Source organism: Polyergus mexicanus, unplaced genomic scaffold, assembly GCF_030449975.1.
Source record: "Polyergus mexicanus isolate NDT 795.1 unplaced genomic scaffold, iyPolMexi1.0 SCAF_24, whole genome shotgun sequence".
Lineage (NCBI taxonomy): Eukaryota > Metazoa > Arthropoda > Insecta > Hymenoptera > Formicidae > Polyergus > Polyergus mexicanus.
In genome coordinates this window covers 2,708,084-2,720,848 of record NW_027223344.1, presented here as the reverse complement: position 1 = coordinate 2,720,848, position 12,765 = coordinate 2,708,084, and the positions used below count along the sequence as shown (strand labels likewise).

General features: G+C 37.1%; 1 pseudogene; it reads right to left on the bottom strand.

Moving 5' to 3' along the window:
* Window positions 1–8,399, bottom strand: LOC138942868 (uncharacterized; annotated as a pseudogene).
* Between the last annotated feature and the right edge of the window lie 4,366 nt (window positions 8,400–12,765).

The window sequence follows — 12,765 nt, the reverse complement described above, 5'->3', positions numbered from 1 at the left end:
TTATGAGGAAATGCAGATTTTTTTTGGTGGAAGCCTGGATGTGAAAGCCGAAAAGCTCTGTCGATCGATGAGGCCGATGGCAGTGCTTTTTTTATGGCAGAGAGGATGTCGAGACTCGAAATGCAAATATCTGCCCGAAAAAGTAGATTTGTGATACCAGTCAAAAGTTAAAAAATTGTTTAAAATTATGGTCACGTCTAAAAAATTGAGTCGGTTGTAAACTCCCTTCTCCATCGTAAACTGTAATCTTAGATGAAAAGAGTTGAAAGTGTATAGCACAACATTGAACATAGAGAGAGGGAGCCGCCAGTGCGACATCGTCTACATATCTATAATGAAGAGATAAATTGAACGGAAGAGTCTCAACCGCCTACATCTTCAGGTCTTATAACGTGATGTCGGCAATGATCGGAGAGAACGATGAACCCATGAGAGTGCCGAAAGTCTGTTTATAGCAAATGTCGTCAAAGTTAAAAAATGTGGAGTTAAGAACGAAGCGGACTGCTTCCAAAAATTTGTTACGAGGTATGGCACATTTCTCCCCAATAAAATTCCATCTCTTTTTTATACTATCTAAAGCCAAGTCTATAGAAATGTTAGTGAATAATGATATCACATCTAATGAGATCAATTTGTGATCGTCACGTATGTGTATGTCTGTTAGTTTCTCAACTTATTGGAAACTGTCAGATATGTGACTATTGGCTGTTGGTATCAAACTATAAATTATGTCGTGTAAAAAGGATGCCAACTCGCACAGAGGAGTATTGATTGACGAAACGGTAATTCTAAGGGGGCACTCCGTCTTGTGAATTTTTAGCAGTCCGTAGGCTCTCGGTAATACGCCATTAGTGTAGTTAAGTTTTTTTGTACGTCAAGTCAGTAATATATTCAAGCTTTTTCCATCTCGCAAGCAAGTCATGGAGATTTCTAATTAATTTCTTGGTAGAATCTTTCTTTAAAATTGAATATGTGTTGCTGTCTTCAAGAAGAGCGTTGATATATTTATTTTGTTGATATATTCTATTTTTTTAAGGGTTACGATAACGTTGCCTCTATCAGCTCTCGTGAAGATCACGTCAGGGTTATCACGTGTGAAACTCCGTGCCGAGAACGAGGCCTCAACAATCTCTTTATCCAGAGGGGAGTGTCTGGGTGGACCATTAGTATATTTATTTATTATGATTCTGTTGCGGATAGACGGATATATATTATCTGGAAGTAGCATTGTTATGTAAAGTTATTTTAGTTTGTATTATATTTTATACTATAGTTATTTTATTTTATTTTATTATTTTATACTATAGTATTATATTATAGTATATTTTATATTATAGTTTGTTTTATATTCATAATGTTAATTTTAATTGGGATAACAGCGCTAAGTTTTTTTTGCACACGAAATTTTTTTATATTTATTTTTTTAACCTTAATTTTTGAATTTTTATTTTTGTAATTTTGAACTTCTTAATTTTCGAAATTTAATTTTTTGTGTTTTGTGTTTTCTTTTTTTGAATATACGTTTGAGTATATTTAGATTAAATAAATATGAATAATTATTTAGATATAAATAATTTATTATTTATATGTATGTATATAAATATTTTAAAAATATATAGAAATTATACATTTGTACGATCAATTTTAAGTTCTACAGTCTCTCTTATGCCATATAAATATATTTTGTTGCATTTTATTTGCTTCTGCAAATAGAATAGAGTACAATGTTAAATAAATAACAGAATGCAAAATTTCATAATTTTAATATTTTCAGCATCTTATATGTATTAAATAGATCTATTTTAGTTATAAAAAATAATTCAACTGAATATTATGCATTATATTTTTCTAGATTTATTAGATTTTTTAAATTTTACTTCTTTTTGATGCTAAGTTGTTTTCCTGTGATTTTAAGTTGTTTTCCTATGTTATTAATACAGATAAAATGTAATTTATAAATATAATTATTAAGAAGATAATATTTTTGATAGCGATAAATTGTTCTAAAGATAAATATAGTTTTTGAGAAGATAATACTTTTGATGGCGATTAATTTTTGTAAATGATTATTTTGGCTGGAGAAAGATATATTTAGCGATATTTTACATCTGTGATGTCTTTTTTAGACGGATTCCACATATTTTTGTAAATATTATTTTAAAATATTAATAACATTAATATATTAAAAAGTATATACGTGTGTGCGTTCGTGCATGCGTGCACACGTGCGTGCAACTATCATCATATCTTTTAATAATTGCAATAATACTTTCGTTCTCACTTTTTCTCTTTGTTTTTTCACGTTTTGCATTTGTTATTATTTATACCTTATATTGTAATAATAAATAAATGTTATCTTGTTGCATGGTTGGAAAAGTTACTTTATAAAAGTAACTCGTTTTCATTACCGTTCTTTTTTCTAAAATGTAACTCGTTACTGTTACTCGTTGCTAATTTTAAAAAGTAACTTGTTACCGTTATCGTTACTCAAACAATAACGCTTTTTTAATTGTTACAATTTCCGTTAGTTTTTTTATATATAACACAAACTTTACATACATTTTAAAAAAATACAAGATCAATTTAAAAATTTTTAACTCACATTATCTTACAAAATAGAAAAAAACGAGATACCAGAATAAGCTTGCAGTAGTTTCCATATAATACTGCATTCCAAAACTTTTATCAATATATTCCTTTGTATAAAAATTATATCGAGCAAATTTGAAAAAAGTAACGATAAAAATAACTGTTAAATTCGTTACTCGTTACCGAAAAATGTAATGAAGTTATTCTTTTCCGTTACAAACAAAATTTGTAACGCCGTTACCGAAAAAAGTAACTGTAACAGTAACGAAGTTACAAATAACGCGTTATTTCCCAACCCTGTTTTGTTGTATTAATAAATGTTAAATAAAAATATTCTTGTACGCGATGAATTTATAAAATGATACAAAATCGATAAGTTCAAAAAATTTCTTTTAAAGAAAGTCAAATATCAAATTTAATGACAATAAGATTTATTAACTTTGAAATTTCACGCGGCAAAACTAATATTTATTAAATTCACATCTCTCAATCCTACATTGTCGTTCTGTTTTTACATTTTCTAATAGTAATAATAACAATAGTAATAATAATAATAAAATATATTTATTTTAATTTAATATTAATGATAACATATTTAAATAATATACAGGGTGGCTCCGAACATTCCAGCCAGACTTTGAGATCTTATAGGAAATTTAATTCTGAACAAAAAATTTTGTATAAACATAGGTCGAAAAATGCTTCCTTAAGAAGTTATTGCTTAAAAACGTCTGATGCAAAGGAAAAGCAAAAGGTAAGAAGAAAATGAAATAAAAAGAAAATGAAACTTAATAAATTTCTTGAAAAAACGATAAAAATAAAAAATAAAAATCTTTTTCTTTTATGAAAATAAAATAATTTTTTTAAACTAGCACGTAATAGTAGAAAATAAATAAAGACGTGAAAAAACTAACTATTCTTAAAATGTCCCCCCGTAGCTCTAATACACTTTCGGCATCGAGTAATGACCGATCTAGTCGCTTTACGGATTTTCTCCTGATCCAACTTTAATCGATCTAACAATAAGTAACAAAAGCACTTTTTGTACGTGTGAAACTGATTATCTCTTAAAATTTATGGAACGTACAACAATCATTTTGATCTCATTTGAAAGATAATTTAATTTTCTACAACTTTTGTTTCGGTACTTTTTGTTAAAAAATGCACATTTTCCATGATATTTGGAAAAATGTATAAAATAATTACGATTTTAGAGGTTTTTGAGCGATAACTTCTTAAGAAAGCATTTTTCGACCCATGTTTATAGGAAATTTTTTGTTCAGAATTAAATTTTTTATAAGTCTTAAAGTCTGGCTGGCACCCTGTATATTACTTTGATATCGTAACAGCACATACCCAGTGCCCATCATATTTCGACATATTGCTATGCAATATTTGTATATGATTTTGCATAGCTGAAATAAGCTTTATTTTTTCGGGACGTTAAATTCTCCATGTATCACAAACACAGAAAGAAGAGCAATTTTTTCATAACGTTTGAAATGCGTTTATACGGGTATCTTCCAACCATGTATTTTGCTGTATATTTATGTTGTAATTTGATAATTGTATTATATTTTTCACTACCATTTTTACTTTTGTTATTTCTTATTTTTTTTAAATTTTATTTGATTTATTTAATTATTTATATAATTAATTTTTTTTAAATAATAGTAATATAAATAAATCACTTATTTGATTTTATCTCTATTAATTACCTACTGCCAACTTGACTCCTTCTTAAATAAAAAATAAAAAATTATAAATAAAAATTTTTTTTACAGTTTTGAATATATTTTACGAAACATTTCGCATTTTATTTTTATATTACTTTTTTGTAAAATGTAAAATTGTTTATATGAATATAATACATTTTTATAGGAATAAAATGCATTTTTTTCATAATTCAAAATACTTACACTTTAAATAATATTTTTATATCAAGAGACACGGAGTAGTGTTTCGCGCCAAGTTTACGCGAAGCCGCGAGGCATTCCGGATATTATACGCGAATCGAACAGTTGCGAGTACCTAGATTATCGGACCTCAATAATTGCTGAACTGATCGTATTTTTAATAGGCTTAATTAATAACTTGGGTTTGAATTATATAATGAAAGTGTCTTAATCTTTTTTCTACATCGTGAACGGAGGTAATATAATGCAAAGTCGAAATGTATAAAATTTTTATTAATATACGTCTCCATCGTCATCGCCGCCCAAGTCCCTAATGCACATACACGAAACTTATATTGGACCATTCGCTATAAAATTGCGCTAGCAGTTCTCTGAAATTTGACAAGTAAATAAAGACAAGTAAATGAAAAGTAAAAAAGGTTAACGGTAGTGTCTCGCGCTAAGTCACGCGCAACCAAATTTACGCACATTAATACCCGTATTCATAGTCCGTCCTTGAGGAATAAGGATTCCTTGTTCCTCGTTCCACGTTTCATAAACTTTCCTTGACCGAACAAGGAATCTTATTGACTCCCTTATCTCAAGGAAGGTCACGAGCTTCCTTGAGAAGTGATGCGACCTTTTTAGCAGACGATACGCAGAATATAACCAAATATAACCTCCAAAAGTTAGTTTCGTTACATTTGTGGTAATTTGTTGTCGCGCTCTCAAACTGAAAGTGTATAAAGGAAAAAGGGATAATGGACAACGAATTTTTAAATGATTCTGACGATGGATTTGAAGACGAAAATCCAGAGAATCGGATTCTGTGGCGGATTCCGAAAAGATACATTCGCGATTGGGAAAATCCCGTGGAATTTTTTGAAGATTGTCTCATTATTCTGTATAAAAGTATTACGGTAAGATTATCGAAAACTAAATATTTTACAAGATATTTAATTTTTTATATTAAAATATGTCAGAATAAAATATAAAATAACTCAAAAAGTACTTAATGAAAAATACTTTATAACAATATTTGAAAGGGTGGCTATTATCGAGAAATGGTATGTGTTATTAATTACATATTGCACAGTGTCCAAGTGTAAATTACAAAATTGATTATCTTCGATTATTTTTCTCCATGAAAATTTTAGAAATCTATTTACTCTTTCAATCAAACCATTAGCCTAAGGTGCCGCTACAGCTATCTGTCGATGAGTAACGTTATAATGTTTTAAAAAGTTAGCGAATTCTTGTGAGGTGAACGCTATTCCCCTGTCAGAAACAAGAACTGATGGATTCTCAAAATTTTTAAAAATAACGGATAAATTTTTGGTTACTTCACGGGAACTAGTTGACTTTGTAACAAAAAGCCAAGTATATCTACTAGAAGCATCAACAACCAGTAAAACATATTTGAAACTGTTACGAGATTCCTTAACAGGAGCAAAATGATCTATATGAAAGATTTCAAATGGTTTTGAGATGGAATTTGAAATCTGAAGTTCACCTTCACGCGAATTTACAGCAGTATTATTTAACAAATATATTATACAATTATCTATATAATTATTGATTTTCTTCTTAAAAGAAGGAAACCAATAATTCGCAGATATTCCCTTATAAGTTTTTTCGGGATCGTAATGCGCCATATCATCATGATAGAAACGTAAAATGTTATTAATCACATCATCAGGAATAACAAATCGAGATTTATTAGTGCCCTTCTTGAAGACAAGACCATCAATGAGTTCATAATTTTTATCTTCTTCAGATTCAAGTTTCACTGCTAAAGCTTTAAACTTAGGATCTTTCAATTGTCTGAATTGAATTTCTTTTTCTAAATTCCTTTTTCTTCATTGATTCAATAAAATGAACAATACGACTAAGAGCGTGTAACGCGGTCACCTCGCTCGACGCTCGGATCGGCTCGTCGGTGTCCGGGTTCGAGAGGAGGGGATACTCAAGCTTACGAAACACCATATAAGTAGAAAAAATAGTTTATTTGAATAAAGATATGTACAAAGTAGCGTGCAGGGCCAGGCGATGTTGGTCAGCGTGCGGTCGGCAGAAAGCTGGTGTCAGGCGCGGGCGTGCAAAGCGGTACGCGACGAGAAACGCAAGGCGGTGCGCGGCGAGAAACGCAAGGCGGTACGCGGCGAGAAACGCGGCTTAATCGCGATGGTGCGGCTTTATTTACAGACGAGCTTAAGATTACGGCACGGTTATAACTAGCAGGCTCTTAGGTCTAGCAGGCTTATTTCTAGCGGACTTATTATTAGCAGGCTTTTACTACGACGCGGTTAGAACTAGCGGACTTATGGCTAACGGTCTTAAGGCTACGACGCGATATCTACAGGCGGCTTATTACTACGGTTAGGCTAGGTAGGTGGGTATTGCCGACAGGCCCGAGTGTCACGTCGGGTCCGGCCTTGGCAACGGAAACCGGCGAACCCGGTAGGCCTGAGCGAAACCTCAGCCCGAGGAGCGGTGACAGGAGCCGGCGAAACCCGACAGGGCTAAGAGAAACCTTAGCCCGAGGAGGTAGTAGGTACTGGTCAGGTCGGTGTCGGGAGCTGGATGTCGGGATAGGATCTGGTCCCGATGCCTCGGTCGGCCGGGCTTATATACCCGGCCGGGGCCTCCCACTATACCGTCGGCCGGGAGTGGGGTCGATTCCGCGTGGGGAACCGCGAGCGAGATACGGCGTGTCGAGAGCGAGAGCGCATGCCCGGCGAGATAGCGCGCCTAGTGTGAGCGGGATGGTGCGTGTGGCATGCGTGCGAGCGAGAGAGCGTGCGCGGTGGTTGTGCGAGCGGGATAGGTAGAGTAGGGTAGAGTAAGCGAGGCAGATATATTATGGTATGTACATATATATATTTCGCCGTAGTAACGGCCCTGCCGTTACATCACCCCCCTTCTTGCCGGTGGGGCAGCTCGGCGTAGGCGGCTACTGCGAAGGGTCCCGTCCTTATTGAATCGGAGGGTCCACTGCCCATCCGAGGTCCACCGCCGGTACCGCCGCGAGTGGTGCACGGCGCGGTACGGGACTTCTAAGACCTTCCCCGCGGCGACTTTGACCCTGATTGGCCCTGAGGGTCGTGCTCCGAGGGAGTGGTGCACTTGGACACAGTATAATTGGACACGGTGCAAATGGACACGTTACAAATGGACACGAGATTGTGCACACGGTTCAATTGGACACAGTGCATTTGGACACAGTAATTTTGGATACAGTAGCTTTTGGACACATAAGAAAATACGCATCGTTTACTTGGACAGCGCTCAATTGGACACTGTTCATTTGGACACCGTTCGTTTGGACACAGAAAGATGCGCACCGTTCATTTGGACACCGTTCGTTTGGACACCGTTATTTGCCCACCGTTCGTTTGGACACCGTTCATTTGCCCACCGTTCGTTTGGACACCGTTCATTTGCCCACTGTTCGTTTGGACACCGTTCATTTGCCCACCGTTCGTTTGGACACCGTTCATTTGCCCACCGTTCGTTTGGACACCGTTCATTTGTACACAGAAACATGCGCACTGTTTGTTTGAATATGTAACAGATGGAGAGAAATAAAAATCATTTTGGGAAAATATAATCAATATTCTTATAACACTTTATACTGTTAAATCTATGTAAAATATGAAATCGTAAAAAGGAGATACATTTGAAGGTTATAATATCTGTCAAAATAAAATATATTCATACTTATATATCTCTGATACTGATGTCATTAATTTTACATTGTTTTTAGCACTTTGTTTAGCCTTTCGCATATTTGGATTTTGGGTTGGCGCTGGTGGTGGTGGCGGTGTGGTGTGCCGAGGGCGCGGTCCGCGGGTTGTGGCTGGCGTGGTGGCGGCTGCGCATGCCGTCGATCGGGTTCGGGTGGCCGATGGTCATGGTGGTACTGCGGTGCGGCGGTGTCGGCCCGGCGGCGGTGGTGGCGGCGTGGTCAGGAGGCGGATTTTCCGCCTGGTCTCGGCGTCGCCCCGCTGGACCCTGGTCCCAATCCGTGGTGGCGGCCGGTGGGGTGGGTCAGGCGCCTGCGGCGGCGTGACGGGTGTCGGTCCCGGCCCCTCCGGGATCTCGCTCTCCTCGTCGTCCGACCACCGTCCGAATAGCTCCTCCAACTGCCTTCTTTCCTGTTCGGTCGGCATGCCTGGCTGTCGCTAATGGACTGGTTGTCCCGTGGCCCAGCGTTCGGCCTTTTATACCCTAGCGCGGGATGCTCGGTAGGCGGCACGCGCGGTTTTTGGGTGCTTTTTGGAACGCGTGACGGGACAGGTACTGCCATCGGCCGTGGTCCGCGGGTGTCTTTGCACGTACCGACACTTGCGTTCGGTAATCGCGATTATCATCACAACGAATAACGCCGATCATCGCGGTCGGTAACCTCGGGATTTTCACCGATACTGTTTTTAGGATGGCTTAGGTCGCCAGGGAGTTAGTTGTCCGGGTGCGCTTTTAGCTCCTGCACATGCACGTGCCGGTACCAGCGCCCGCGTTGATCCCGGAGGTCGACGATGACTGGTGAGATGATTTTTCGCACTTCCAGGGGCCCCACGAATTTCGGGGCGAGTTTGGCGTTGAACGTCTTGGCTCTGTCGGAGAGGGTATGGTTCCTCTTCCATACGAGCTCCCCTAATTTTGGCCTCCAATCCCGCCGCCGTAAATTATAGTGCAGTTCTTGGCGTTGGAATGCCTGCGCTAAGCATACTCGTACCAGTTCGTATGCCTCTTGTAGCCGTCGGTGGGTCGTGTCGGGTGGGGCTGCGTTTACTGTTTGGCGCCGGTCTTCCGGGTGCGGCCTAGCGAGCTCTCTCCCGTGGTTCAGGTAGGCCGGGGTATGCCCCGTGGCTTCGCTCCATGCGGTGTTGTACGCATATTGGAGAGCGGTGATGTGTTCGTCCTATGTCCTCTGGTTTTTCCCGATATACTGGGCCACCATCGTTTTAATAGTCCGGTTAGCCCGCTCCACCGGGTTGCACTGCGGCGTGTAGGGCGGCGAAGTGCGGTGTTTGATTCCGAACGTGGTTAACAGCCTTTCCAGTTGCTTGGATTTTAGTTGGGTCCCGTTGTCGGATGTTCAGGGGGAGGAGGTGGAGTAAGATTTTCCGACTGTGGAGGATGTACAGGGAAGGTAGGCGATGGGGGACGTTCGGGGGAAGAAATGGGGGAATAAGAAGGGGGAGAATAATGAAAAGAGGAAGTTGGAAGACAAGGTGGTAAGTTGTGTATTTGGTGTGTTCGTTTTTGCCTATTATATATTTTAATTAAACGATGCGTTCTTAGGTCGAAGGAATGCTTATCTATTGTAGGTTAAATTTCTTATAATCTATAATGTAATTAGGGTCCGCGCCCGCCCGAGCCAATTCGTTTCTTAATTGTCTATTCCGACGATTTCGTGACCCTTTGATGGTCGCGCACGAAAATTAATTTAATCTTTCCACTAAGGAAAGGGGCCGTGATGAGTAATAATAATAAAGAAATCGAATGTGAAGAAATTCTTAATTCACGAGACAATTCTTGGAAACCCGAATTAACTGAATAATTCTAGATTTCAGATCCGGGTAATAAAAAAAAAGGGTTTATAATTTATATTTTTATATGAAAATTTTTGGACGAACTGGGAGCAGAAAAGATGACAAATGTAATCGAGAGTCGGGCTGTAAAATACAAGTAATTCGTGGTGACTGACAGGAAGTCGGGAGTCGCGCTGTAAAATACAGGTAACTCGTGGTGACTGACAGGAAGTCGAGAGTCGCGCTGTAAAATACAGGTAACTCGTAGTGACTGATAGAAAGTCGAGAGGGAGATTCGAGGGAATGTATCAAGGAAGGAAGAATGAGGATTACGAAAGAGAAAGTTACACAAGAAACAATCAAGATCTAAGTACGAAGTATCGAAATGAGATATTGATTGATCCAAGAATTATTTCAGAATACGAGACGTAAAATAATAATAATAATAATAATAAAAGGAAGGATAGAAATTGAAATTGTTCAATCCACTTACTACTTGAGAATACGTTGAAACTTGTGGTTAAGGATTCGGCTTCAGCTGTCGCTGGTGATTAGAATGGGCTCGGCAGTGATGGCTCGGGAATCCGGCCTGCCGTGTTGCTGGTTTAAACACGGGTTGTTGGTACCCAATACTTACGTGTCACTAAGTCTTTCACTTCTATTTAAGCTCACTCTTTACGCAATTTAGAGTCGCGGAAGAATGAATATTCCGAGCTCAGAGCCGACCACCAGCCAAGCAGTGAGTCGGTTGAAGAACGGGAGCAGAATAGATTTTTGAGAGGAGCTTTCGGATATCTTCGAATCTTAGCGTCTCCCCACATACCCTCTCCATTAGGCAGTCAGAATTCCTTTTTTTTAACAAATCAAATCCTTACTATCTACCCTCATGAATAGGAGGTGTTACCCTTCTAGAAGAAGGTCCAGAAATTGCGACTATTGGTGTAGGCTTTTGTTTTTAGAAATTAAGTCCAGCCTCTTGGAGAGTCCGTTAGGATCGGCTAAGTTGACATTTTTATTATTCCTGTTGAAATTTATTTCAAACAGACAACATAAGAGGGTGGTCTGGCCGGCGAGCTCGCGGTGTCAAGTATCGCGAGTTCTGCTTACGGATTTGGGTTTCATCTGTAAACCGTCGTCCGTGTCCTTTTCCTTATTCTTTTGTTCTAAACTCTTAAGCCCGTTACGCGGACTTTTGAATTGAATGTTTCATCATTGTTTTCCGCACGCACATGATCTAGGTGTCTAGCGTTCGAGGGTCTCTTATCTTTGTTTAAAATTCTCAGAACTTTGACGTGGGCTTTAGTTCAGGAATATTTATTGATCCGTCTCATGGTTAAAAAAAAAATTTTATAGTTCTAAAAGATTAGTCTCGCCTGCTAGATATTCCTTTAGTTTATTGTTTATGTTAAGTGCAAAGAGTTCCAGGCCGTAAACGTTTAATATTACATGAAAGAAAAGAATCGTGGAGTCCACCGGACGTAACATATTCGATGGGTGTCTTTAAGAATAGACATGTTTTAAAGTTTAATTGAAAGTCATATCATTTAAGTTGAATAAGAACTTGTCTCAAAGTATCCAGATTTTCCTGAATTGAAGATGACGGAATAAATATATCGTTAATATATACAATTACTTTATTTTCTCTGATTAAAGATTGTAAAACCATTATTAATCGTGTTTGGAATTCCGCTAGAGCTTCGCAAAAACCAAAAGATAATCGTAAATATTCAAATTGACCATCAGGAGTAGCGAAAACAAAATGTTTAGTATGATCAGGATGAATCCTGATATGATGGAAACCATCTTTGAAATCAGATAAAGTGAAAATAGTCTTATCACATAATCGAGCTAAACAATCTTCTATAATAGGAAACGGATATTTTTGCTTAATAGTTCTACTATTAAGCGGATGCAAATCAACACATGAACGTATGGAACCATTTTTCTTTCTAACGGGAACGACCCGTGCGCAATATGGTGAATTACTTTCTTTAATAATATTCCTGGATGATAAATCAGCTATTATTTTTCTAATTTATATTTTTTCATTATAAGCAAATCGTCTGGGAGAATAAGCAAAAATTGACTCATCCTTTAAATTGACTTTAATCGAGTAATCATCTTTTACGAGAGGAATATTAGCAATTTCAACCTCTTTGATTACTGAAATTAATTGACTTTCTACATCTTTATAAGAATCCGTGTTAATTTCGGCAATTAAATCGTCTATTTAAGTTGAAAAGTTTCAACTATATCTGTTGAAGCAATTCCAGACAATAATTTTATTCTATCTTTCAAGTTTTTATCAGAAGGATTAATTGTAACCGAAATTCTATGATTCGTAAGAAAATCTTGATCATGAATCAACTGAGATATAAAACTATTTTTTAACACCAAAAAAAAAATATTAGCAACAAAATTCAACAGCAATTCTAATTTAATAGAAACATTCACTGAACCAATAATATTAATAGAAATGCCAAATAAAGCATTATAACTTGGATTAATTTTCTGAACAGAACTAAAAAAAATATCAAACTGAGAAAAAACTTTATTAGAAATAAAAGAAACAGGAATTCCTATATCTAACAAAGCAAATAAACTACAAGGAATATTATTAATTTCCGTAATTTGTAAAATTGTTTGATCTGTAAAAATTTTTCTATCATTAACAGAATTAACATACGCAACATCGCTTCCTGAATTTTCCATGAAGTCCTCCAACATTTTCCCCCAACGGCAGC